This window comes from Panthera onca, chromosome B1 (genome assembly GCF_046562875.1).
Source record: "Panthera onca isolate mPanOnc1 chromosome B1, mPanOnc1 haplotype 2, whole genome shotgun sequence".
In the NCBI taxonomy this organism is placed as follows: domain Eukaryota; kingdom Metazoa; phylum Chordata; class Mammalia; order Carnivora; family Felidae; genus Panthera; species Panthera onca.
Genome location: NC_138342.1, coordinates 187392910 through 187420096, shown reverse-complemented (window position 1 = coordinate 187420096; position 27187 = coordinate 187392910). Strand labels below are relative to the sequence as shown.

The window sequence follows — 27187 nt, the reverse complement described above, 5'->3', positions numbered from 1 at the left end:
GTCACGTTCGGACATGTGTCAGTAGCAACAGGGGTGGGGGGCCCACTATGAACCCAGACTGAACAGCCTTAGGCTGGATGTGTCTCCTGTAACCGCTCCCGGTGTTAATTCTGAGAGGGGCCGCGCTAAGTCTGGTTGCTCCGGCGATGCCTTGATTTAAATACTGCCTTCGAATGATCAACAACTCATTCCATTTAACGCAGTCTTCAAACCACTAATACATGACGGTGACAACCCCAAATCTCTCCCCTCAGCACAACGTAGCTCTTTTCCAGCACTTAAAAACCTGAAGAAAATTAGGGAGTTCCTAGTTTGTAAGCAGCCTCCATATAAAATCTGCTATGTCATTTACCTGCTCTGTGAACCTATAAAACACATCTGCGGGCATCTGAAGATCACTGGCCGTTCCGTGCCGTTGTGACATACAAGACAGGCCAGGAGGAACACGGGCTGCGTAGACATTTCTGGCCGGGCGAGGCATCCACGGGCTATTCACTTTCCTCTCCTCTTTTTACAGACCAGACATGACCACTACTTGTTACTCACCCTGCAACCACTTTCTCCTCACCCACGCTCCGGGGCAAACACTGCTCACGGAGAAGTTCCAGAAACACAGTTTACCGTCCGTGATTTTAGATCATCTCACCTAACGTACTTTTTCTCTGCAAACAAATAGCATTTAAATGTCATTTTGGCAGGGTGGCCATTAATTAACGCCAGCCACTTCCTCCACTCCCAAATTAGTAAAGCTTTTACTACTGGCCAAATTATGATGATAATTATTTAGGTACACATACAGATATTTCACTAAATAATGGATCGGGAAGGTGAAGGTTCCATGTAAAAGAAAAAAAAAAAAAAAAAAAGGAAAGTCATCATATACAAAGTCCCTCCTCTTCCTCTCCTTAAAATGTTCTTTCCCCCTATTGGTTCTTCTTCCCACCTTTCAGAAGACACGGGACCCTGCCTCGCTACAAATAAAGCCACCCAGGGTGCCATACATAAAATTCTGCCTCTTCCGCAGCTCCTCCCTAAATTATCGCTCCCTCTCAAACCTCACACTCAGATGACCCAGCCATGACCGGCCATTTTTTCCAGGGTCTACAAACACACACAAGTTTATCCCTACTTAAAAATAAGCTTCATTCAAACCTTCACTTCCTTCCAACTCACACCCTATATTTCCCCTTCCCGTACAGGCAGAGAGTTCTAAAAAAGAACTTGCTTAGGGCTACCCTGACTTCTGTCTCCAAAGAGGCTACTTCTACCCTCAACTGCTCTACAGGACCTCACATCCATCCTGGCACCAGACACAGCTTCTCCTGGCATCACAAGTCAGTGTCAAATCAGAGGGCTTTTTCTCAGTACTCCCTGAATTAATGTCACATGTGACACCACTCACTACACCCTTGCGTCCTTTACAGGTCACAGACTGCCTAAAGCATGGTCAATCCACAACACATAAAGGATAAATGACACTGTTTTCCTGATTTTCCTCAACATTCTTTTACACTCTACACTCTCTCGCCTTAAAGTTCGCCATCACAAACTTCTGTCTTCCGACTCTTCTTACATATGCACGTAGTATCGTGCTTCGAGGTCTCATCCACTCAGTCGTACTCAATCGGCCAGGAGCACTTTGGAATCCCACATTCCAGCCTTAACTTCCCCCAGGTGTGGGAACACACCTCCTGAGATGCCATCACACCTGCCACACAGCCTTTCACCAGCTCCCAACCACAACATGCCAGCCATTCCACTCTACTATCCTACTGCACCTCTCCAGCAACGGAACAGTTTCACCGCTTCCCAAATCACTCAGGCTTGCAACCTAAGAAATCGATTAAGAAAGAAGGGGCTGGCAGGCATAAAACCTGTGATCTAGCCTTGGCTTTGTCCCTAAATCAATTGTGTGAATTCATGGATGTTACCTAATGCTTGGATTCCATCTCTTTATTTGAAAAACTGTACTAAAATCTTGATAGCCTCCTGTCCTCCAGAGAGACACTTCTCTCCTCCCCACCCTTCCCCCACCACTTTCCTCTCTCTCACGCTTGTACAGACACCGATCTTTTATTTCTAACTACCAAACCTCCATATCTAAAGTTATTGAGACTGTGGACAATTTTTTCCTCTCAATTTCTGAAAACTCTTCCCTTTCCATTTCTGTCACCTAGTTCCTATCTGTATTTACTCAGGCACAGGATCTCATAGCTTTCAAAGCAGTATTCCTGTGTTCTTACCGCCCCCCCCCCCCCCATTTAGCCCATCTACCACAGTCAAATTAATCTCATTAAAACTTCTTTGCAATATTAGTCTAGTTTGAAAATATTCCGTGTTTCCCCTTAGCCTGCTGATTAAGTATATTCTTCTTATAACATGGTATGCTTTCAGCATACCGCAAATCATGTCATAACTAAGGTTTCTACAATTTGCTTTATATGTGTCATTTCCTCTCCTTAAATTATTCCCTCCTGATTCACTCTTCCCTCAGAACTCACCCTATCCTACCTAATATCCACCTACCTGCCATGCCCAGCTCAATGAAGTGCTAGGATGAACTCCCCTGCTCTTATCACACTGGATATAACAATTTTTTGTCCTCCTCCCGCTCTGTGCTGTAAGCTCCCTGAGGGAAGGAAATGTGATTTGCTCACCGTGTATCCTGTGTCTAGCCCAATGTCTGGCAAAGAGGAGGCCCATAGTCGCTGAGTTCATGAATGGACAGATGGCTGAGGGTGGAGAATGGAAGGCAGGACTCTAGGAGAGGAGGGGTAACAGGGGAAAATACACATCCATTCTTCTGAAATTAACAGAAAATCCAGGTGCAACCACCAGGCCAGTAACAACAGTGCAGATGGCTCTGATTTCTAGCAGCTGAGCAACAGGGTCACCACCCACCTCAAAATGCTTCCAAATTGGCTGGAAGAGATGCCAGATCAGTTTCTGTGATGCAGAGCTTATTTTGAAGCTCTGTGCTTGGATATTCTACGAAGGATTAAATACCACTTGGTTTTCCTAGTTTGTAAAAAGACTACAGGTTCATCTCCACACATATAATAAACCTTTGGAATTAAGAATTTTGGCAATATATTTAAATCTGGGACCTAAAGGTTAAGTTTCTAAAAACTTTAAAACATGAAATATACAGATTCATCATCTGACTGAATACGTTTTAAAGTCAGCAAAGAAAATGACAACTCTCTGATCTTAAATGAATTACCTGAATCACTGATTTCAAAAACTTCTTTCCAGTGCCTAAGGATAAACTAACACTTGCAAATTGACCAATTAAGTGAGACAAAAAAAAAATAGTTTGGCGTCATCGTCTATATAATTTGGTCAAAAGAAAGCTTACCTACTGCAATTTCCCACTCATAAAAGATTAAACAGACACCTAGCCTTATGGCTTCCTGCTATTAAATCAGGTCCTTTAGGCCACAAATTAGGCCACTGAGACAACATTTTATGCAACAATAATGCACTAATTTGATTCAGTTTACTGAGTCTATGTAAAATCAGCCAAACTTGGGTGGAAAGCAGGTGGTGGTAGACTTGATAAGGGAGGTTAAATAATCTGTAAGATCCCTTTCACCTCTAACATTCAAAGAAATAACTGCTTCCAAGGTGGCTCATGAACTAAGTCTAAAGATACACATGAGAGGGGCAGGGTTGCTGGTAAACCAAAACAGTTGTTAGTCTGCACGTAATTTTCAGATTCCCATCTTGGCACTTGTCCACAAAGTGGATTAAATGATCTATTAACATGATGAGAACTCACTGGGGGTAACTTCTAGTGACTAATTAAAAGATACAAGTAAAATACAGGTGGCCTAAATGCTTTTATTAAGTCCTCTAACAATCTTACCTTCCTTTCAGAGTGACAAAGAATTTGGCTCATTTAAGACATTCTTTTTCAAGAAATGGGTACACAAATGCACACTATTCAAATCAAATCTTACACTGAACCTGTTAAATGCCATGTTTGGCTTAGAGTTAGATCAATTGTTTTTTAAAAATTATGTAGTGTTTTAAGTATTTTTAAATCCATCTTGAAGTTTAATGATGACAGACAATTCCAACTATGGAACCAAAGCTGTCCTTTTAAAACTCAAAAGATAAAGCCACAACTGACCTATATAACTTGCAGAAAAAACACATTTTCATGAATAACTATCAACTGGATATGTTGGGTTAACCACTCCATCTCCAAGAATGGCACGGGAAAACATCACTAAAACCTAGTTTTAACACGTGCAGAGATCAACTACTGAACCCTATATGTCGCAACCCACAAAGCCTCAAGAGGCTGCCTTTCTAAAAGACAAATAAATGAAGATCATCTGCCTTTTAAATGTTTCCCAATTTTAAGAGTCAGTGTAAATATCCAGGAAAGAAAGAAAGAAAGAAAGAAAGAAAGAAAGAAAGAAAGAAAGAAAGTCTACTCTACCAAGCACAGAGTTAACAAAAGCCACTTAATGAAACTGTAGTTCAAACACATGCCCCCCCCCAAAAAAAACTTACATGCATAAAAAATATTTGAGTTTACTCTTCTAAAGCATACAATTGTGTCCCTGTTTTCAAAGCTCTGCAATTCACATCAGTGGGAACAAAAAAAATCTCAAAGAGACAACAGAAAGTTAGCTTCCTGGAAGAAAGCACTCTAAGTAAGAAAAAGCACTGAAGAATGAGGATCCCTCATTAAAAAAAAAAAAACAAAAAACAAAAAACAAAAAACACCTTACAAGTTTCTCCTCCAGGGGGAAAAAAAAAAACTAATAAACAGCACATTTTGCAAATGTTTAGCCCCGCAATTTATCAATCGCACCTCGTCTACCTACATTCAACCAGTTAGTACTTAACCCTCAGAGCAGTGCTCCCTCGGGGCACAAAACATCTAAGAGAAACTGCGACTCCATTTCAAAGATCCCATCTCCTTGGCTACTGGCCTCGCCTTTCATCTCCCCAACGCTGGGACTCTCATAAATTGGAAGAATTAACCTAGGGCGAGATCGGTTAAGTCATTAGCGGGCTCGAGAATTACCGGGGAAGAGGAGCGGAGCGCGGCGGCGAAGTTTCCGAGCTCCGGGGCGCAGCGGAAGTCCTCGCCTCGCCCTCCGGCCGCCCGGTAGCCCCGCGCCGCGGCCGCCGCTCTGATTTCCAGCAATGGCTCCAGGACCAGCCAGACCCGTGCAGCCCCGGCCGCCGCCGCAGCCTGCAGCCCGCGCGCGGCGGCACTCGGCTCGGCAATTACCATTCGGTTCACGTTGCAAACTGTCCCCCTCCCACCTCTCCACCCCCGCATCCTCCGCCGGCCGTCCTAATCCTGAGCGGGTCCTGAACTTTCCAAGTGGGCAGGCGCCACGGCACTACCAACCTTCCAGCCGGGCTTGCTTTCATCCCTTGTCCCAGAGCACCGGCAGGAGCGCGCTCCTGGGCCGGACGGTGCGGGGAAAGCACCCAAAGAGCCGAAAAGTCCGCCACCCAGAAGCAGCAAGTTGCATGCCTACCGAGCGCAGACGGCTCCGGCCCGGCCGCGCACGGGCAAACGCGGCGCGGCGCTGCGCCCCTTGCCCACCCGCCCTGCAGCCCCAGCTTCGTTTCTAGCAAACTTACAGCAAAGTTGGCCCCAAGTGGCAGCGGCGCTCTCGGGGACGCGCGCCTCGCCGCCTCAGCGCGCGCCCGAGCGGGGGCCAGGTCCTCCGGGGGCCTCACTGGGCCCACGGGTCCGCATGATGTCGGCGGCCCTGCCTCCCTCTCCGTGCGCCCCGCTCGGAGGCCACTGCTCGCCGCCCGCGCGCCCCACTCCGCGGCCGCCCGGCTAAGCACCGGCGCCTCACGCGCTGGACGCGGAATATATCCCTCCGCCCGCAGCCACGCCTGCGAGCGCCGGCGCTCGTTTCTCCCGCGCGGAAACTCGATCTGACTTTCCCTGGCGGCCAGACTCTGAGCTTGCGGGTCTCGGGCAACAACGCCCCGCCACGGGTCAGTGATCCCTTGCCGCCAGAGCCGCCAGCTCCTTCCGAGGAGACGAGCGAGTGCCCAGGGTGATCTTGCGACACTCCGAGGAACAGTGTGCGGCTTGCTCTAGTGCGGATGTTGGTAACGGCTAGCACACAGATCTGTGCAGGGAATTAATATGGAATGTTTCCTGCTAGGAAAGGGGAAACAGTTTAGCTTAAAAAAAAAAAAAAAAAAGTGAGCTTCCCCCGTCTCCCTTTAGATTGCCTAGCACCTTCAGGGAATTCTTAAATCTGCATTTGAAAGCCTCGGTTCTGGGTCTGCAATTGCTCGGTGGAATAGAATCTTCCAAAAGGTCTCAAAAGGAATGCAGTTAGATCGGATCTACTTCCTTCTGCAGTGTGCACGAAGATCCAGGGAAAATGAAAGCGCTTCCTCTGCCACCTCTTTATGCAGAGCTGGTTAAATCCCATAACCTCCCCGACCCTGGTTACGAACCCCAACGCCGGCCTCTTCCGGCGGACACCCCCGACTCCCACGTCTGCGGGACAAAAGGCTGCTCTGCCGCCTCGTGCGCTTTCCCAGCCGGCAAGTCAGCGGCACAAAGTGTGGACCCAGTCTAATGTTAAACTACAAGTTCCCTAGGGACAAGGGGAAGCCCCCGAGCGTCTAGCTGCCCCAGTCGGGGAAGCCCGCCCCCCGCCCCACGCCCGAGCGCGCAGTCCCGGTCCTGGGGCTGTGAGACCATCCTCCGCCCGGGCAAATCAGACGCGGGCTCAGCACAGCTGAGACTCAGCCGAAGCCCGGAGTGGTCCCGGGCATTGGAAAACAGCCCACAAAAGAGGGCGGACATGATCTCGGAAAGTTTGTGGGGCTCGAACATTTAACACTGTGAGGACAAAGAGATCCGATTTCCCCGGAACCGGTGGAGGGGACTTCAGGGAGAACAGCGAAGCACATGCGAGCGAGGGTGTCTAGGCTTAAAGAGAGACATTCCTTGGTTCAAAGTTAATGCAGTCTCTTCCTAAACCATATAAAAGAAGGCGTTTGACAAAATGAAGGTGTCTAGCAGGTTATGGCTGGGAAGGAAAAATAACGCCTGCTTCTGCATGTACTGATTCGCAGCACTAAGAGTATCTGGTGTACTCCCTGCGCAGTATTTAGAATACACACATATTCATTCACACACCCAGCAAACACCATCATCCAAACGCTTGGCCATCGTCATAAATGCGCAAAGTGCTCCTGGAGTTACAGGTCAATTTTATACTTGGAACACCTCGAAAATAGACGACCTCATCTCCAAGCTCTACCGGTATGCGCCCCTTGCCGAATTCTAACTCTCACGAAATCACAGTCACGCAAGAACGCCAACAGTGTGCTGGGGGAGTGAGGTAGAGTTGGAGGACAAGGAAGAACACTGAAAAGTAAAAAGACACCATCCCGTAACATAAAATCACAAGATGCTATAAACGCCACGAAAGAATTCCTGAACAAAATTACCATTCATTAATAAATAAAAACGCCTATTGGAGCTAAAACATCTGTTTGGGAATCCCGATTTTCCAGGCTCACTGCGAAACCTAATTGCCTGAAGAAGTTGCACTTTTTCGCCACAGGAACAGCCGAGAGCCAGAGATGGAGATTCCAGACTCGCGACGACACGTTTTTCTGATCCTTTAGCCTAAACGAAACGAAATAGAGATGGCTCTTTGCTACCATCGAATTACCCTCACAAGAAAGAGTAATGTAGTTGAAGCTCTACGTTCGTCCTTTCAATAGTCGGCCCTCCCTAACCTTGTCCCCAAAGGCTTTTGGAAATAAGGGGAATAGGGGACGGTTCCTGAAAACAAAAACGCTTTCCTCCAGCCCTGCCTTTCTATCCAGTCCACCCAAGCCAGTATTTGGAAATTAGAGAATGGGCCGTAATGGGTGGTAAGTGAAGGCTGGGAGCTCACGCCCACGTCCCAGGAGCGCCCAGCAGGTCCAAGTTCTCGGTCCGCGCGGAACCCAGCAGGGATCGCGCGCCTTGCCGGGTGTCCGGACTAGAGGGCGCTGCGCCACTGCAGATCACGCGGCCCCCGTTGCGCCCTCCCTGGGCACCATTTCTATAATAAGTTACATTCAAAATAATGCACAAACAGCATAGCTTTTCAAGTTCTTTTGAACACTGCTATGTACGTATTTTATGAATTCCAAAACCTGTGCAGACTGATCTTTCATTCCCGAGGCATGTACAACCAGAGGGGTGTGCAGCTCGCCAAGAAGAGAGCCTGTAGGATGCACACGCTTCCCTGCACTAGCTCAGAGCCAAACAGCCCCACGTAATTTCATTTACGTTTAAACTTAAATACAAAAGGCTTGCACTAAACAAAGAACTTACCAGTTCAGCCGAGTCCTTGGATGCAGGCTTTAAAGTCCTCGGTAGCTCCGTAATCCCCACGCAATTTGGATATTTATTAAAAAGCCGTATCTGAAGTACCAACTTTGACTCCCTCGGATCTTCAGCATGTCCCCAACGAGAGCGCGATCCGCCGCCGGCGCTGCCCGGACCCAGGTGGCCACATCTCCGGAGGCTCCCGTCCTGGGTGGAAAGTTGAACACCAAAAGGAGGCGAAATGAGAGTGCGCGAGGGCTACGGAGAGGGCCGAGGAGAAGCCAAGTTTGTCAGGACATGTCCAGGCAGCAAGCCGCTGAGTTTGGGAGTTGCGGCCGGGAACTGCGGCGGATCGCTGCCTCTTTCCCCACTCCCTCCCTCTTGGAGGAGGTGGGGGAGGGGAGGTGACGTCAGCGCCCCGCCTCGCCCCCCGCCCCGCCGCGAGGATGGGATTCTCCTGCGGGGTCCGCCTCCCCGACAGTAGCACCGAGCGAGCTGGGGGCCGGAGCGGTCTCCGCTGCCGCAGCGCTCTTTTCCCGGAGGCTTGTGTCCCTCTCCACCGTGCGACGTCTCCCCGGCTCTACCGCGCGCCGGCGTTCCTCGCACTCAGCACCGGAACGGCCCCGGAGCCCCGCGGCGCGCACCCCTCTGCTTTTCCTTTTGGGCAAGCCCCCTCCCGCAGCGTTTCCCACGCGTCGAACTGCAGGTGATGCTCTCCCTCTTCTGCAGCCGAAACTCGTCGCGACGTGTCGCTTGCCGGGTTTTTGCAGGGCGGAAGCGAGGACAGTCTCTGCAGACTGGCCTGGACGACTTGTACTTTGTAGCCCTCCAACTTCTGGATGTGATGTATTTTAAACAGCTCTTGTCCTCTAGCGCTGTTTGTGGTCTTTGTATTGAAAATCACAGAGCCATATTTTAATTTTCAAATCCTTTGCAACATCGCCTACGTTTTGACACGGTACTCCGAAGCGTATAAGGTTCCGAGGGGTGTGGGGGAAGTGATGGAGGAGGAGCCAATTTTTAACGTTTCTTACAAATCGTCCTTAGGGATAGGGGCCAATACACAGATCAGTCGTCTACTCGTAATGTAGAGCAAGATAAACGCAAACACTACTGAAATTTAATTTATAAATGAATGTGTCGTTTTTATGTAAGCGTCCAGACTCCTGGAAAATATCTACTGTGGAACGTGTGTTGGTTGTGGTTGGGTGTTTTGTTGTTGTTGTTTTTGTTGTTTTTTGGTTTTGTTTTTTTTTTTTCCCCTAATGCCGCTGATGTACCAAAATAAAATCTATCCTGAACAGCGTGAAATTCCCAGGGTGCCATTTCTGGGAGTTGACACTGTCCACAGAAGGTTGTCATTAAAATAAAGAGGACCCTGAAAAGGGCGGGGACGCTGGGAGCAGGATCTATCAGTACATTTGCAGCCATTGATGTAAATCTGCCTGTCTGTTTAGCTGGTCTTTCTCTTTGAAAGGTAAAGAGCAAAAACCCTGAGGACCCTGGAAACAAGGCAAGGAGTTGAACAGAAGGAAGATTAAATGTTGGAGCATTGTATATGCTTAGCCTTGAGGGAAATCCTGTAACTTCTCTAAATTTCAGTTTTCTCATCTGTGGTAAGGGGATAATATCTGTTTCACTCTGAAAAATGTATTCGTGTATTTATTCATTCAAAAAATATTTATTGAATGCCATTTCTTTGCCAGAGAGATAACATTCATTCACGTGGGCCACACTTCCACTGAGCATCATATAAAGTGACGAGCAAGCACACAGTAGTAAATCAATAGCAGTTTTCTTACCCTCTCTATTTTCGCAGCGTGTCAGCTTTCACATCCCTAAAATTAGGAAGAGATAAAGGGAGGTTATCACAAATGATTCGAGATACATTTTGATTTAGAAGGGAGGAGAGGGCAGGGAGAAGCTAGGAGACAGAGAATTTGGGGAAAGGACCTTAGAGGCCTCAGCAGACCAGAGGGCAGTGGAAGGTGCCAGATTCCTGAGGAGGGAGGAGACAATCAAAAGAAAGACTGGCTTGGGAGGCCAGCCTGTCCCTGCAGAGGACAGACTTCTCATGCTTCACTATTTCAAGTACACAGGCCCACTCCTTTTATGTCAACAGCTGAAATTAGAAATTGACCACATATTACAAGTTCTCATAAATGAGGCACATCAATTTTTCCCAGATGCTGCTGTGCAAGTCAATTCAGTGTGCTCTACAAGTCTTTAGAGTTATCCTGTAAATCAGTTTCCCCATGTAAAAAAAAAAAAAAAATCATAAACAAAAGAAACTTATCTATAATTGATGGTATTAATCAAAATAGCTGTTTTTAAAAACACAGCACGAGACTGGGGCACCTGGCTGGCTCAGTCCATAGAGCATGTGACTCTTGATCTCAGGGTTGTGAGTTTGAGCCCTATGATGGGTATAGAGATTACTAAAAAAAAAAAAAAAAAAAGAAAAAGAGAGAGAGAGAGAAAGAAAGAAAAGAAAAAGAAAGAAAGAAAGAAAAACTGAAAAAAAATTAACAAAGTAAGAGGAGAGAAAACTTTTAACAGCCTCCAGACCTGCATGGTCCAATACCACAAGTAGACACTAGCCACAAGTGGCTGTTTAAATTTATGTACAATTCAGTTATTTTGGTCTCACTGGCTACAATTCAAGTACACAATATCAGCTTGCGACTAGTGGCTACCTGTTGTTCGGGGTCAATTAAAGAATATTTTCGTCATGACAGAATTCTATTGGACAGCATTGTTATGGACTTTGCTATTGTTTTTGGAGAGCTACACCAGGTATTATAGTTTTTCATGCACCCAATATTGAGTCACTTGCAAAGTAAAACAAAAACACAACCAGAATCACAGCAGATTCACTCATTCCACAAATATTTATCAAGTACCAGCGATATGCTATGTGACATTATAAAGGACTCGAATTTTTAGGAGTTATATCTGTTTGGTGATTAAGAAAGATTAACATGGCCTAACATAGGCTTTTAATTGTTTTCTTTCATTGCTGAATACTAAAACCAGGGGGAAATCACTACATTTAAAGCAGAAGAGAATTCTAAGACATGTTTAGGCCTTGCCCTAAGATTAAATAATTCTAAGTAGTCTGGCCTCTGGTATCCCACCCTCTGTGATCCTTCTCACTGCTTTCTCCTCCGCCTGCACTCCCTTTCTGCCTACACTTCCTGGAGGTAACACCCTCTTCTGCCCTCTCCACTTCCCCAGCTTTGGAATTATTTTACTCTTTGCATTCAAATACAGCTCTCCTCCGGGATCTGCTTGTACTCTCCAAGGGGGCCATTAGAGCAGACAACTACTCAATCTAAGAATCAGTAGCAGTTAACTATGGGTATGAATATGTTAATATTTCTAGTCCCTTCCAAGGGCATTATAACAAGGGCTTTCTTAAACCTAAATCTTACTGATGAAATTTTATTCTAATGGTGAAATTCCAGATGCCATGGCCAATTAGGCAAATATTTGGAGGTATTACAATTCACCTACTGGATGACTATTAAAAAAAAAAAAAAAGGTAACCTTCATTTTAGAGATAAACACATAGTAGAATAGGCTGGTTGTGGATATTCTGTCATGACAAATAGAAGATCTTCACCCCCGGCTGGTTTGGGAACAGATCTTGCTGGATAGATGCAATTCTTATGATGTTTTTCTCAGCTCAGTGATTGAATGATCTCAAGCCTACCTTTTTGACCAGTAAGCAATGAATCATTCAGAATCTGTTAAAGCCCTTTTCCAACAGAGGTAGTAGAAAGAACATCACACTCGAGGTCAGGAGATCTGGTTTGAGTCTTGTCTTTGCCACATAAAATCTAATGCATTTGCTTATTACTGAATTTGGGGAGTCTCACTTTCCTTAATAAAGGAATCTCTAAGAAAACAAACAAAAATGTGCCCCGACAGTTGGGAGATACCAACTATATCAAATTGTTTGATACAATTTGATAATTACTACAGTATCATTATTCTCGATTTACACACAATTTCTCACCTTACCACTACATCCCAGCTATGAGGCTTTGTAGAACCAAGAGTAAAAAGTAACTTTGATTTGATGCCAATTATGCCCCAGACTCTGCTCCCACCTCTTTGTATGCATCATTTCATGTAATTCTTACAAAATCCTATAAGGTATTAGCAATTAATACCCTACCACCTTGTTCCAGATGAGAAACTAAAGTTAGGTAGATTAGGTAACACTCTTATCGGTATAATGCACTAACTCCAATACCCTGTACCTCATTTGAACCCTTTATGAACCAAGGTGGCTGTTGTCAGCAATGTTGTGGTTCAAGAAGCAACCTAAGAGAATAAAAATCTATCAAATGATGGCTGGAAGAAGGTGTTCCTTTGTAGCAGCTACACCGAGTATGGAGAAGGAACTGTCTTAAAGTGGGTCATTTAATCACAGAATGAGAGCATCACTGATTGTGTTTAGGAATATATGTGTAATACACATTATTTGTTTGGCTTTCCTATTTTTCTAGGCAGATATACATACTCTTAAACTCATTTTGATTCAAAATCATTGTCTGACTTCTAACTTCTTTAATCTGAACAGCAGGAAAAATGCACACCAATTGTTCTCAATGAATTCTGACAAGGACCATCTCACTGGATTTCATGATCAGTGTTTCATTTTCCACTTCACTTTTCCTTTTCCTGGTCTGCAACCACTAGTGTTTCTATCTCTCTCCAATTCTCCTTTCTTTCTTTCTTTTATACTTTCCCATATGACTATGTGGGAAATTCCCTCTACCAATACTTTTTGACTACTAAGATCCCATCCCTTTTCTTGGTAGAATTGTTTTGGACATCAAAGCTAATATGATACAGAGATGAAAAGAATCCCATTTCGGAAATGAGACTTGTAATAGTCCCCCAAAGACCTTTCTCTAAAAGATGATCTATCCAAGCCCAAAGGATAATTCTGTATCATTTGTCATGAGCATATGGGCCAACTATAGCCAATGACATGTCAGAGAAAGTTTCCTGAAGGCTCCTGGAAAAAGAAAATGTTCTTCCTCCTAAGAGAGATCCACAAGAGACAGTATGTGTCTCTGTGGACATTGTCAGATTAGGATGTCATGCCTGGGACTATTACAGTTTTCTTACTTGCTGAGGATGAGGTCTAAACCAGGGAAAGCAGATAAGGGTTCTCAGTGACATTGAATCAACTGTCTCTGAAGGCCATCTTAACTCAAGACTACTTTTTATAGGAGATCGTAAGTTTCCATCCTATTTAAGCTGGATTGTGTCAGATCTGGGGTGCTTGTGTCAGATCTGGGGTGCTTGTAACTGACATCATCTCCTACAGCTAGATAATCCTTTTTCAAATATAGTAGGAATTATTTGAAAGAAAAAACAAATAGATGTACCTCTCAACATCATGGGTCAATAGGAATTGAGCCTGACTCTAACAACAAGATAGAATGATACGTGGAACTTTTCCTTAATGGTTAGAAGGAAGTTTTTAGATACATAATGATTCAGTCTCGCACACTGCCCGTTCTCCTACCATAATGAAGATGAAAATAAGGATAGGAAATTTTATTTGTTCAACTAAAAGATTTTCCTTCATTCCTACTGTTCCTTCCTCTCAAGGGCCAAAGCATTTTTTGCATATTTCCCAATATCTTTGTACGGAATTCCCAGAAGTAATTTCTTAGAATCTGCAGTGATTGTTAACCAAACCGTGCTTTCAAATAATTACCAGAGGATAAAGCAGTCAGCTGTCATGCCCACTGGCAATACATGCATGACGTTTGGGATATGTATCTATTTGTTCTTCCGATTCTCAGTATCTCATGCCAAACCAAAAAGTGAAATCGGTTTATATTCACCATGGCCCACTTTGCCCACACTCCGCCCTCCATTGAAATAGAATCATTCAAGCAAAAACAAAAACAAAAAACTTTTTTCCAATTAAGATGGGCTATGGTTGAAGATAAGGTTATCTTTGAGTCAGCTTTATTGTTTTGCAGCTTTAAGAAGGAAGATAGTCTACCTCTGCCCCTTTTTAAAGCAACGATGAGTAAAAAGCCTCTTCTCCTATGTGGGCAGATGTATGAGAGACAAAGAACAAAGCAATCTTTGTAGGGGAAGGTGGGTGAGAGGGGATTCTGGCCAAACTGACCTGACGGGATTCTTGCTGAAGGCAGCCAAGGTGACCCAATATTACCTGGGAGATGGCGGGACAAGGACATTTGATCAGATAGCCAGGGTGGGGGATTGTAACTTAGCCAACTCAACAGGATTCTTGCTACAGCTGGGTGATTCAGGCCTAACAAGGACAGACACCAAGGTCGAGGCCGAGAGTTTGGTCCAGGGGAGAGTGTTGTCAGTAGCTGGCTTCTTCGCTTGCTTCTACTCCCCTGTAATTGTTTTTCCTGAAAAAAAAAAAAAAAAAACAAAAAGAGAGGGACAACTGTTATTAATCAAGCTTCTAAGACCTTTTGAACCTTGGCTGTAATGTTTGCAGGTTAACATTATTAGTCTGTGTCGTTGGTTTATAAAAAAGCCAAACTGTTTAATTGAGGCAGGATCCAAATGGGTGAAGGCAGAGTTTGTAGAAGAAAGGAGTTAGAAGTCTGAGAATTTAAGTGAGTTTTGCCTCTAACATTTACTGGTAAGTTACTCAGCTTTTTAAATAGTGATGTGATTTGCTGGCCTCTAAGATGGGCCCCAGTGATCCTCACTTCTGACATTCATACCTTTGGGTAATCTCCTCCCACATTTTACCAACCAGGGTCTGTGACAGTAGAATAAGCCCAAAGTGATGATATGTCATTTCTGAGATTAGGTTATAAAAAACACCAAGCATGTATGCTCTCTCTCTCTCTCTCTTTCTGTCTCTCTTATTATTTGCTCTGGGACAAGCCAAAGACCCCCATAGTGAAGAACCGAAGGCTTCTTCCAACAGCCATGGTTCCAACCAACTTGGAACCAACCAATTTGAAACTCCAAGCCTGAAGTAGATCTACCAGCCCCAGTCAAGCCTTCAGATGCATGCAGCCCCCAGAGACAGCTTGACTGCAAACTCATGAGGGACCCTGAGTCAGATCACCCAGCTAAGCTGCTCCCAGATTCCTGCCCCTCAGAAACTATGTGAGATAATAAATGTTTGGTATTTTAAACTGCTAAATTTTGGAGGGAATTTGTTGCTCAGCAATAGATAAAAAATTTGGAATAATGGCTTCCTTCCAATAACATACCGAGGACTCAGAATAAGCATGGATTAGAAAATATTTGGTAAACCTTAGAGTATTAAGTGAATGTTGGAACCATACAAATAGATTGGAAGATAGTATCTAGAACACCAGTACCCCAAAGAACTTTGTGTGCAGATGGAAATGCTCAGTCCACGTTGTCCTGTATGGTACTACTGAACACTTGACATGCGGTGAGCACAAAATGAGGAACTGAAATTTTTATTTAATTTTGAATCACTTAAATTGAGACGGTCATAGGTGGCTAATGGCTACCATTTTGGACAGAGTGGGTCTAAGGGTTTCTACCCACAAATGACTTTTCCAAAACAGAGTCAAAAAGAACGCAACATTTAAAAATCATGATCATGCTATCTTTACCAGTTACGAATTTCTGAAAGAGGATTTGTGTTTTTTATGAAGTCCAGAAATGACGGATTGAGTGGAAGTAATTATGTCTTTCCTTGTGTGAAAAAGAACCACGCATTTTATAAAACCGGGGTTTTCTTGAGACCTCAGAGAGATTTCCTCTTGTGTGTATGTGTGCGATTTATTGAACATGAAATTATGGACTCAACTGACTGTCTCACACGATGGCTAATTTGCACGATTGACTGAACAAGCATGCAGTGAACCAAGTGTGCCCACGGTTACCTTAGCCACACGGGGCACGGCTGACTCATCCACCTGACGGGTGCGAGAGACTTAATAACTGAGTGGTTCTTGGCACCACCTTATTTAGTGATGTCATTTGGTAAATATGCCACCCCAGATGCTAACACAACTGCTCTAAGTTACTTGTAATGATAGTTAAGCCTAACTAGACATAGACTTAAGAGATCGTACTAGTTAAGGCTTGTAGGACGCCAGGCATGTCATGATGTTGGTAGAGCATACACGTTCATCTCGATGTTCTTATTCTTCCTAAATAATATATGTTGATTTGTGCTCTGTAATAAAGCTGATATCACTTAAATGTTGACTCTATCCTTAACATAAAATCCCTTTGTCGTGTCACCGTGTGCCTTATATCCTCAAGCTTGCAGTCACATAATTGTAAGACATCCACTGCTGCTCCTGACACAGAGACAGGATGAAAGGGAATGGTTATCCCCATCCATGGAGAAAAGTACAATCCGATTCTTACCTCATACTACGCACAAAAATATCCCACTGCTGAATTAAAGACCTAAGGCTCTAAGTCCAATTGTAAAAATAGTTAGAAGAAAATATAAGAAAATAATTTATTTGGGGCCATGGAAGGATTTGCTAGATAAGCCATACAACGTTCTAATTGCGAAAAAAGATTGGGCAATTCGATTACATAAAAATCAAGAACCTCTGTTTATCAAAAAACAGCATTTTAAAAAGTGAAAATGTGGGGCGCCTAGGTGGCTCAGTAGGGTAAGCATCCGACTCTTGACTTCGGCTCAGGTCATGATTCCACGGTTCATAGGTTGGAGCCCCATGTTGAGCTCTGTGCTGACAGCGTGGAGCCTGCTTGAGATTCTCTCCCCGCCCCCCCTCTAGCCCTCCTCAGCTCACTTGCTTGCTCTCTCGCTCTCTCTCTCTCTCTCTCTCAAGATAAGTAAACTTAAACATAAATAAATAAACTGAAAATGCAGGCCAAGGACTGGGAGAATGTTCATTTAACAAATATAATTGACAAAAAATGTAATATCTTTAATATAAAGAAGTCCTGCGTATCAAAAAGAAAAAGACTCAACAGAAAAACAGGAAAGATTCAATAGAATAATGGGAAAAGTCACAAACCTGTAACTTGGAAGAGGAAATGAATAGTGATCGTACACATCATGGGGTAAACTGTGGCCCCCAAAATGTGCCTCCCTAATCCCTAAAACCTGTGAATGTGACCTTTTTGGGAAAGGGGTCTTTGCAGATGCGATTACATTAAGAATCTGGATCATTTTAATCATCCTTAATTATTCGAGTGAGCCTAAATCCAATGGCAAGAGGATTTAGAGGACATTCAGGAGAGAGACACCCAGACCAGTAAGGCCACAGGAAGGCAAAGGCTCTCTAGTCACGAGCCAAGGAATGCCTGGCACCACCAGAAACTGGGAGATGCAAAGAAGGATTCTTCCCGAGAGCCATCAGAAGGAGCACAACCATACCGACACCTTGATTTTGCCCTTCTGGCCTCCAGAACTGTGGGAAAATACATTTTTGTTGTTTCAAGCCACCCAGTGCGGGGTAACAGGTGAAGGCAGCCCTAACAAATGAATGAGGTGCATACGAAGAGAAACCTTTATTAGTTAGTAGAGAAATAAAAGTGAAGTCGTCAGTGTAATACCCTTATATACAAATCATACTGGCAAGGGGCGCCTGGGTGGCTCAGTCAGTTAAGCACCTGACTGCGGCTCAGGTCATGATCTCACAGCTTGTGAGTTGGATCCCCGTGTAGGGCTCTGTGCTGACAGCTCGGAGACCGGAGCCTAGTTTGGATTCTGTGTCTCCCTCTCTCTCTCTGCCCCTCCCCCGCTCCTACTCTGTCTCTCTCTCTCTCTTTCTCTCTCAAAAAAAATGAACATTAAAAAAATTAAAAAAAAACAAATCATACTGGCAAAAATTAAGATGTCTGATCATATCAGAGGTGGCTCAACTTGAACTCTTACACTGCACTGGTAGGATGCAACTGTTATACTGATGCACGTATGTGGGAGAACAATCGTGAAGATGAATCTGCATATCCCCTCAAAATCCAGCAATTTCCACCAGGCTTAGTACACCCAAGAGGCACATACCCGAGTGATATGTATAAGAAAATTTATAGCAGTTTTTTTTTTTTTAAGATTTTATTTTTAAGTAATCTCTACATCCCACATGGGGCTTGAACTCATGACCCTAAAATCAAGAGTCTCATGCTTCACTGACTGAGCTAGTCAGGCGCCCTGAAATTTTATAGAAGCTTTGTTCATAATAACAAAAAACTGGAAACACACACACACAAGAGAATGAAAAAATAAATTACACCATCTTCACATTGTGAAATTTTCACAGGGAAAATGAAATGTACTGTTGTTACACGTAACAATATGAATGCTTTTTAGGAATAGAATATGGGGTAAGAAATAGAAATTCTAGAAAATTTGTTCAAAATCCAGCAAAATGAAACAATATGTTGTGCGGGAAAATATGCATAAGGTATAAGCCTATTTGCTTTTAAAAAGGATCATGGCTACTTGAGGAGAGAAGGGTGGTGGATGGGATCTCGAGATACATTCTGGCATAGGAATATTCTAGTTCTGAAATAGGGAATGGGTGCCTTGTCTGTTGTATTCATTCTGTGCTTATTAATTTAAAAATATCTTATGTAAGTTCTTCTTTTAATATGTTATTATTAAAAATATATATGGGGCGCCTGGGTGGCTCAGTTGGTTGAGCGTCCGACTTCAGCTCAGGTCACGATCTCACGGTTCGTGAGTTCGAGCCCCGCGTCAGGCTCTGGGCTGATGGCTCAGAGCCTGGAGCCTGCTTCCAATTCTGTGTCTCCCTCTCTCTCTGCCCCTCCCCCATTCATGCTCTGTCTCTCTGTCTCAAAAATAAATAAACATTAAAAAAAAAATTTTTTTTTTAATTTAAAAAAAATATGTAATACCAAAATGATACAACAGGAAAAAGAGAACGTTGTAGTAATTAGGGCGACCTAAAGCTATCGATGTGTCTGTTGAATACCTTTTGACAGGTATTTGGAGAAATGGAAGGTAGCAAGAATGGATATAACCTCAAATTCAGGAACGGAAAGAAATAAAATGACCCCGGGCACATGTGTTGAAGTGAGGCTAGCTGGTTCAGCAGTTGGTAGAGAAATGGGCCAGCTCAGAGGAAGGGAGATAGATAAAAGTCTGCCACATCACAAAAGGCTTTCCTAGACACCTAACTCCTAAGAGTCATGCTTTGAGGAAAGATAAATTAGTGAGATCAAGAGGTCAACGGGAACAGGTGCTCTCTGGAAAAAAAACATGTCAGAGTACCCAGCTAGGATACCTACTTGGGCCTCTTGGCCAGGGGACAGACGTATATAACCTCGTAACTTGGCCTTATGTCAGCTGTTTGAAATGACTGTGTGTGGAATGGGCAGAGCTCAGGTGGTTTGTTTGTGTGTGTGTGTGTTTTGTTTTGTTTTGTTTTTACCTGTATGCTTAGGTCTTTGGTACAAAACCCCAGGGCTTTGCACATTCACTTACTGGCTGTAGGGAATTACCCTATTTGAAATGTGCCATCTGTTTCCAGTTGGGACCCCAACGGACACAAGCGGGCCTATTAATTACCTCTCTCGAACCAGCTGTTGGCAACGCTGGGCGTGGTTTCCTGGCAGCTATTACTGCACACTATTTGCCTATATTCTTTGTAAACAGAGGCGTCAGTACAGAGCAGTGATTCTCAAAGCGTGGTCTCACACAGAGCAGCACCAGCACCTGGGAACTCGTTAGAAATGCCAAGTTTGGCTGTACCCAAGACCCCCTGAATCCAAAACCCTTTCGGGGGGCTAAGCAATCTGCTTTAATGAACCGTTCAGGTGATTCCAGCAGGAGACCCATCAGCCGAAGGAAATCCCAATAGATAGTGCAGCATCCTGAAGCCCAGAGCAGTCGAACTTTTATTTTTTTTTTAGTAAAAACTGTATCTTGTGTACAACGTGACACTTTGATCTACATACGCGGAGTAAAGTTATTACTAGAGTCAAACTAATCAACATAGTCATCTCCTCACATAATTACCTTTCGCGTGTGTGTGGTAAGGGTAGCTCCTGAGATCAACTTTCTGAGCAGATCTCCAATCTACGATACTAATGGCTATAATCATCATGGTGCACATCAGATCGCTAGAATTTATTCATCCCACATAACGGAAACTCTGCACCCTTTGACCAGTATCTCCCCATTTTCCTCATCTCCCCACCCATGGTAACTATCATTCTACTCTCTGCTTCTATGATTTTTGACTTTTTCCAGATTCTACACGTATGTGAAATCATGCAGTATTTTTCTTTCTGTGTCTGGCTTATTTCGCTTAGCATCATGTCCTCCAGACTCATCCATGTTGTTGCACGTAGCAGGATCTCCTTCTTTTTAAAGGCTGAATGACACTCCTTATGTATATATATATATACCACCATTTCTTTATCCGTTTATCCATCAATGGAGACTGAAGTTGTTTCCATACCGTGGCTATTGCAAATAATGCTGCAAAAAACGTGGGAGTGCAGATATCCCTTCGAAGTATTGTTTTAATTTGCTTTGGCTATATGCCTAGAAGAGAGATTGTTGGATCATATGGTAGTTCTATTTTTAATTTTTTATGGAGGAAAACCTCCATACTGTTTTCCATAGTGACTATACCAATTTACATTCCCACCAACAGTGCACAAGGATTCCTCTCTTTCTCCACATCCTTACCAACATTTGTTATCTTTTGTCTTTTTGATAATGACCATCCTAACAAGTGTGAGTTGATATCTCGCTGTGGTTTTGATTTGCATTCCCCTGGTGATTAGTTATGTAGACCATCTTTTCATGTGTCTGTTGGCCATGTGGATGTCTTCTTTGGAAAAATGTCTATTCGTGTTTTCTGCCCATTTTTCAACCATGTTATTATTATCATTGCTATTCTTTCCATTAAGTTGTATGAGTTCCTTATATATTTTGTACACTAACCAGATATATAGCTGACAAATATTTTCTCCCATTCTGTAGGTTGCCTTTTCATTTTGTTTTCTTTCATGTGCAGATGCTTTGTATTTTTTTATGTTTATTTTGAGGAAGAGAGAGAGAGAGAGAGAGTGAGAGGAACAGGGGCAAAGAGAGAGAGGGAGAGAGAGAGTCCCAAGTGGGCATTGTACTGTCAGCACAGAGCCCAACATGAGCTAGGCTCAAACTCTGCGATCATGACCTGAGCCTAAATCACATGTCAGATGCTTAACCAGCTGAGCTACACAGGTGCCCCGGAAGCTTTAAAAAAAAAAAAATTATTTATTTAGAGAGAGGAAGGGAGTGCACAGTGGGGGAGGGGCAGAGAAAGGGAGAGAGAGAATCCTAAGCAGGCTCTGCGCTGACAGTGCAGCGTGGGGCTCGATCCCACAAACCACGAGAGCACGACCTGTGCTGTGATCAAGAATCGGTTGCTTAACTGACTGAGCCACTCAGGCGCCCCAGCTCCCATAAGCTTTTTAGTTTGATCTAGCCTTTGTTTATTTTTGCTTTTGTTGCTTGTGCTTTTCATGTCATATCCAAAAAATCATAGCCAAGATCGATGTCAAGAAGCGTTCCCCCGTATTTTCTTCAAGGAGTTTTACCCATCCCAGGTATTTTGTCTAAGTCTTCGACCCATTTTGAGTAGATGTTTGTTTACAGTGTAAGGGTCTTAATTTCATCTTTTGCATGTAGATAATCTAGTTCTCCCAGCACCATTTATTGAAGAGGCTCTCTTTAACCCACTGTGTATTCTAGGTGCCCATGGTGGAAATTAGTTAACACTGGGGCACCTGGCTGGCTCAGTTGGTGGAGTGTAGGACTCTTGATCTCAGGGTTGTGGGTTCGAGCCCCACATTGGGTATGGAGATGACTTAAAAGTAAAATCTTAAAAAAAAAAGTTAACACTGTATACTTGGGTTTATTTCTGAGCTTTCTGTTCTGTTCCATTGGTCTATTTTTATGCCAGTATCAGTGTTTTAAGAACTATTACTTTGTAATATGATATAGCCCGAAGGGAGGAGGAAAGGGAGGGGTTACTAGGAACCAGGAAGAAAAGAGTCAGGTTTGGCCACCTTGAGAAAGAAGGGGCTTGCCAGTGCAAGGAAGGTCAGTGATATCATCTGCAAGGCCCCATCTCCGGGGCACAGAGTTGAGTGCAAAAGGGGAGCAGGTGAAAGATGTTAGGTACCTGCCAACTCACGTCTTTCACTTAGCAGCCCTAACTGCAGATGAAAGTTGACAATGAGATGACGGTTCCAGCCACAGGCAACACACGTTCTGAGTTCTTGTCCCATTTTCTGCCATCATGTGAGGAACCAGCACAGTCTGAGTCTGGCTGACTGAGATTTGTGGGATTCTCCAACACTACAGAAATAGAAGAGGTTAGGAGGGAAGCTCAGAGACAAGGGGAAACCATTTCCTCCTTCAATGTGGGGTGCGTCTCAGGGGATCCTCATGCCATCATGCAGAGTGACCCAAGGCCATTTCAACAATGTCCTAAATAGATTACTTTATTGGAGATTAATGACCTGAAGGCTCCTATTGAAGAGATTTGTGTTAATGGCATCATCATCTGATTGTACAGCTCACACCCTTCCCAAACCTCAGAGTGAGGGGAGAAAAACAAAGCAAGACAAATTTCAGCCCGCGATAATGACTCTCGTCAGTTGCGATACCAGGGCAGAGGCAGGCCAGGGTGTAGCAGCTCCAGCTCCATAGCTTATTGGACGTTCACCGTGTTGATTTTGTGGGTTGGCTATGCCCCAACCTGAAGCCGTGACAGTGGGGAGAAAAATGCTTTTAATCTTCCTGCAGGATTTACCATCGGAGAGGGGGCTTCAGGGGATCTCCGCCACCACGTCTACCTTTCAGTGCATTGTGACAAGCAACGGTGTAAGTGGGTGACATCATTGTGCTTGGGAGGACGTTATGAGAGCTTAAGGAATGGTTCTCTGATGCCCTATCCGTCTTAGATAATGACTAAAAATGATCCTATGAAAAACTAGAGTTTTGTCATGACCTCGTAAATCATCGATAGCCTAATATTCCAAGATTGCCACCTGGTCAGCTCCTAGGATGGACGATCTTCCAGGGGGTCAATATTTAACGCCTACTGCACAGGGCAGGGCACCTGTGTGGAAAACCCAACAAAAAGCTCATTGTTCAATGTTTAGTTTGACAGAAGTTACTAGTTCTTCATTTTTAACACGTTCTGATTATTACTATTAATTTTTTTGGAAAGCCTCCTGAATCATGTCTCTTAATGATTCTCTGAGGCAAAGTGCATTTTGATGAAATAGTCAGCCATAAAGCGCCTTTCCATTGTGCTTCATTTGGCACTGACTCCCTGAGATCATATTGCTCGGATGTGAAACGAAAGATTCTGGAGATGAATTGAGTACCTTGACTACAGACGCCAGAGTAACTGGCTTACCTCTGTTTGGTTTTTTGATTTTTCTTTTTGGAACTTGTACATTTGTCTTCTTTGGTTTGTTTATTTTCACTGTGAAGAGACAACAGAGAGGTTTCAAAATTTTGTCTGAACTAAAGAAGAGATATATAATATAATAAATACAAATGTACATAAAGATATATAGCATATGCTACATATATTATGTATATACACATACATATATATGTATATGTATGTATATGTATATGTATGTATATATACATATACATATGTATATGTATGTATATGTATATGTATGTATATATACATAATATATGTATGTGTATATATATACATATTTATGTATGTATGTATGTATATATGTATATATATACATATGTATGTACATATATATACATATTTATGTATGTATGTATATATATATGTGTGTGTGTGTATATATATATATATATATATATATATATGAAGATAACCATTTCCCCAGAAATATCTTAGTTCTGAGATGTCCTATTTAAGTAAAAAATGTATATAATTTGCCTTTAGACAATGTGTATGCATTTTAGACAGGTTTAGTAATGGGAATGTATTCTCGACTACCTTTAGCACCAGAAACTTCCTGTTGAATAATAATTTTTGAATAGTGTTTTTATTTCAGTGCATGTTTTAAATACAGTAAGTGCTTCTTCGAAGAGGGCTAACTTCTTGGTAGACCTTAGCCTTCCAGTTCAAGTAAACTCATTTCTGAAAATCTTCAGGATGCCCTAAACTCTTTCTCTGTTAAGTTTAATGTTCTTCTGGGGCACCTGGGTGGCTCAGTCAGTTGAGTGTCCGACTTCAGCTCAGGTCATGATCTCACGGTTTGTGGGTTCAAGCCCTGCATCGGGCTCTGTGCTGACAGGGGGAGCCTGGATGCTTTGGATGCTGTGTCTCCCTCTCTGCCCCTCCCCTGCCCATGTTCTCTCTCTCTCTCTCTCTCTCTCTTAAAGATAAATAAACATTTAAAAATTTAAAAAAAAGTTTAACGTTCTTCTGAAATGGATGAAAAGTTGGTTTTTTAATTCTACTGTACAGACAACTCCTATTTGGTATTGCATTTTATTTCAACCCTTTATTCTGTCAAACTTCAGTTTCACAACCAGCTATGGGAAAGCAAGAGTCTTATGAACACTGCAGCGTTTTGATGGCTGAGTTTCACCTTCACTTGTGCTGCCTCAGACAGGCTGCATACAAGAGGACACAGTGGCTCTGATTCTGATACTTCTTGAGAAGGAACAAGGCAGACACAGCATCCAGGAGAGCGGCCACGAACCCTTGGCTGTTTTCATTAGGCAACTTTTTCGTAACCAATTGTGCCATTGTGATCAGTATCTTGGCAGACTGCATCAATTCATTTTTGGATAAGATTGCATAGCCAAATGTAGATAGCTAATTTGAAACACCCACTTCAAAAACTGGTAAATGTTTTTATGCATTCTATGAAACTACCAACCAGTTAACTTTAGTTTAGGCTCAGATTCTGACCCCTTAGTTGGCTAAATTTATACTGCACTTTCCAAGTGCACAGACGCCTTTTTCAATGCATCTACCCAGTAATTATGCATGGAACCTTCATGGAAATACCGTTTTGCTGAAGTATACAAGTGATACAGGGGAAGGAGCATGAGATTTGTAGTCAGACGTGGGATGAGTTACTTCACAGCTCAGAGCCCTAGTTTTCTTATCTGAACAGATACGTGATAATATTTAGCCAGCAGATTGTTGAAGTATCACGTGTAAGTACCTGAAAAAGTATGAAATGTAGCATGTCCTCAAATACAGGTTTCCACTTTCTCCCTTTTAAGATACATTTGTTATCTATTAGCTGTTGTAAAGTGTATTCAAATTCTACTTATTTGAGCAATAACCTAAAAGTCTGTTTTATATCTTTAAAAGGCATAGATTAGGAAATTGTTATATAGGAAATTTTATCTCCTAGCATAATACAACTCTTCATGCTGAACTCTAATACGCTTTCTTCCAAAGATTTGGGTCTTTAAACTATCTTTAGCCCTGTTATCAGTGTTTCAGATAGGGCCATTTGGATGCAAATTAGCCAGAAAATGAACTCCCGTAGAAGTATTCATTTAGAGACCAATATTGTAGTACTCTGATCAAAGAACTCCCTCACAAAATGGGATCACACAAAGGTCAGTTGTAATAAAACAAAAGCATAAATCAAAGTAGAATCTTCCCATAAATCAACAGCAATACACACAGTAATCACATCCATCAAGATTATTTATAAATATGTCGATAAATAGTGTAGCATCTCTTGGTTTCTCTTCATGTTTCCTAGTTTATACAATGTCAATACTTTATAATGCGACCTGTAATGTAAAAAGAATCCCACTGTTTAATAAATATCTATCCATTCACTTCCCTTAAGGACATTAAAGAGAACTTACCCTAGGATGTTACTTATGGTTGTTAGTCCTTTATTCTTTGGTGCGGGTGGTTCCCAAACTTTATCAGGCATCGGAGCGAGCCACCATGCGCTTGTTGAAACACAGATTGCTGGACTCCACTCTCAGAGCTTCTGATTCAGTAGGTCTGGGCTGGGGCCTGAGAATCTGCATTTCTAACAAGTTCCCTGGAGGTGCAGAGGCTGCTCTTGCTCTGGCTGGGAGGGCAGGAAAGGGAGTGCGCATGCTCAGAGAGAAGAGAGCAGCCCGCCCCTTTTTTTCCTCCTCCTTCGCTCTGCTCTCTCCCGCCCCAGTCTTAGGATGGAGCTGTAGCCGAACCACCGACCCGTGGACGGAAAAATAAATGTTTTGTGTTGTAAGCCTCTGAGATTTGGGGGTTGTTTGTTATCCCAGCAAAAGCTGACCAATGCGTATCAGTTCCCTGTTGCATTGTTTAAATAGCAACATTTGGAAACGATCTAAGTATTCATTAAAAAGAATAAATAAATTGTAAAATATTCAGAGGGTGGAATAAAAGTTAAATGGAGTGAGCAACCGCCATCGATGTGAATATATAAATCTTCAAAACAAGGTTGAAAAAAAACCTCGCTGCAAAAGACTATGTGCAGCATAATATAATGTAGAGAAATTTCAGAAAACACCAAATACTGTTCTATATTCCTTACGGATATATATGTAGTGAAACTATTAAAATGTGACTAGAATAATAAATTCTAAACTCAGAAAAGTGTTACATCTCACACAAGAGTGAAGAGAATGAGATTGATGAGTAGAGAATAGAAAGCTTCTGTATCTAAAAGTTCCGTTTCTTAAAAAGAAAAATAGGACTAGATGTCAAGATGTGACAAAGGTAGACGATGGGTACAAAGCTAGTGGACGTGCTCTTCTACCTGTGTTCCTTCACGGTCCGAGTTGTTCTAGCACGATAAACATACCTGTTAAAGAAAAGAGCCTCCCTTAATACTGTTTCATTGACGACTCATTATGTCCAGGAGCTTTTGGCGTGTGGCAGATGAGTGAGG

At 43.1% G+C, this 27187-nt stretch overlaps 1 protein-coding gene and 1 long non-coding RNA gene across 7 annotated transcripts in view; both read right to left on the bottom strand.

Annotated features, from left to right (window-relative positions):
- The window catches only part of FAT1 (FAT atypical cadherin 1), a 134500-nt gene extending 124934 nt beyond the window's left edge, over positions 1 to 9566 (bottom strand). For 2 of the 6 annotated variants that reach the window (XR_013555010.2, XM_078445351.2), the window contains exon 1: positions 8345 to 9566. The gene's annotated coding sequence lies outside the window, so the exon portion shown is untranslated. Of the gene's footprint in view, positions 1 to 5616; positions 5834 to 7464; positions 7646 to 8344 lie in introns of those variants that run through there. The other 4 variants (XM_078445349.2, XM_078445347.2, XM_078445350.2 and 1 more) reach the window with 4 other exon arrangements.
- A 4546-nt stretch (positions 9567 to 14112) lies between these two features.
- On the bottom strand, positions 14113 to 26357 carry LOC132693175 (uncharacterized). Its single transcript, XR_009616632.2, has 4 exons — positions 26148 to 26357; positions 23725 to 23793; positions 22492 to 22655; positions 14113 to 14757 (listed from the first exon to the last, which is right to left on the bottom strand). It is a non-coding gene; the product is annotated as an uncharacterized LOC132693175 (long non-coding RNA).
- Between the last annotated feature and the right edge of the window lie 830 nt (positions 26358 to 27187).